The sequence below is a fragment of the Arachis ipaensis genome, chromosome B8, assembly GCF_059453495.1.
Source record: "Arachis ipaensis isolate K30076 ecotype BB chromosome B8, ASM5945349v1, whole genome shotgun sequence".
NCBI classification, from domain to species: domain Eukaryota; kingdom Viridiplantae; phylum Streptophyta; class Magnoliopsida; order Fabales; family Fabaceae; genus Arachis; species Arachis ipaensis.
Window position 1 is genome coordinate 114,103,491 of NC_142443.1, and position 1,719 is coordinate 114,105,209.

The window sequence follows — 1,719 nt, forward strand, 5'->3', positions numbered from 1 at the left end:
CAATGGAAGATCCTCATCAGTTTTTAGCTGAATTCTTGCAAATCTATGACACTGTCAAGACCAATGGAGTTGATCCTGAGGTCTACAGGCTTATGCTTTTCCCTTTTGCTGTAAGAGAACCTGGTTGGATTCACAACCTAAGGAAAGCCTGAACTCTTGGGATAAGCTGGTCAGTGCTTTCCTGGCCAAATTCTTTCCACCTCAAAAGATGAGCAAGCTTAGAGTGGAAATCCAAACCTTCAGACAGAAGAAAGGAGAGTCCCTCTATGAAGCTTGGGAAAGATATAAGTAACTGATCAAAAGGTGTCCTACTGATATGCTTCCAGAATGGAGCATCATATGTGGTGCGCAGAAATTGTGATTACACTTTAATTATGTAAAATTCATCGCTCTTTCTTTCCCTGGTAATGGCGCCAAAAACATGATGCCAATACCATGATTCACAACTTCGCACAACTAACCAGCAAGTGCACTGGGTCGTCCAAGTAATACCTTACGTGAGTAAGGGTCGAATCCCACGGAGATTGTTGGTATGAAGCAAGCTATGGTCACCTTGTAAATCTCAGTCAGGTGGATATAAGACAATAATGGGTTTTCGAAAATAAATAATAGAATAGGGATAGAGGTACTTATGTAAATCATTGGTAGGAATTTCAGATAAGCGAATGGAGATGCTTTTCGTTCCTCTGAACCTCTGCTTTCCTGCTATCTTCATCCAATCAGTCTTACTCCTTTCCATGACTGGCTTTATGTGATACATCACCACTGTCAATGGCTATTTTCGGTCTTCTCTCGGGAAAATGATCCAAATGCCCTGTCACGGCACGGCTAATCGTCTGGAGGCATCACCCTTGTCAATGGTTTCATCTTATCCTCTCAGTGAAAATGGTCAACGCACCCTGTCACGGCACGGCTATTCATCTGTCGGTTCTCAATCATGCTGGAATAGGATTTACTATCCTTTTGCGTCTGTCACTACGCCCAGCAATCGCGAGTTTGGAGCTCGTCACAGTCATTCAATCATTGAATCCTACTCGGAATACCACAGACAAGGTTTAGACCTTCCGGATTCTCTTGAATGTCACCATCATTCTAGCTTACACCACGAAGATTCTGATTAAGAAAGCTAAGAGATACTCATTCAATTCTAATGTAGAACGGAAGTGGTTGTCAGGCACGCATTCATAGGGAATGATGATGATTGTCACGTTCATCACATTCAGGTTGAAGTGCGAATGAATATCTTAGAAGCGAAATAAGATGAATTGAATAGAAAACAGTAGTATTTTGCATTAATCTTTGAGGAACAGCAGAGCTCCACACCTTAATCTATGGAGTGTAGAAACTCTACCGTTAAAAATACATAAGTGAAAGGTCCAGGCATGGCCGAATGGCCAGCCCCTCTGATCTAAGAACCAGGCGTCCAAAGATGTTCCAGAGATTCAAAGATGTCAAATACAATAGTGAAATGTCCTATTTATAATAAACTAGCTACTAGGGTTTACAGAAGTAAGTAATTGATGCATAAATCCACTTCCGGGCCCACTTGGTGTGTGCTTGGGCTGAGCTTGAGTGTTGCACGTGTAGAGGTCCTTCTTGGAGTTGAACGCCCAAACTGGCACTGGACGCCAGATTTGGGCAGAGAGCTGGAGTTGAACGCCAGTTTTCGTCATCTAAACTTGGCCAAAGTATGGACTATTATATATTTCTGGAAAGCCC

The 1,719-nt window shown here is 42.5% G+C and overlaps 1 non-coding gene across 1 annotated transcript; it reads right to left on the reverse strand.

The window, feature by feature from the left end:
* Positions 1–214: 214 nt before the first annotated feature.
* Positions 215–322, reverse strand: LOC148549313 (small nucleolar RNA R71). The gene has a single exon (XR_015898014.1). It is a non-coding gene; the product is annotated as a small nucleolar RNA R71 (small nucleolar RNA).
* Between the last annotated feature and the right edge of the window lie 1,397 nt (positions 323–1,719).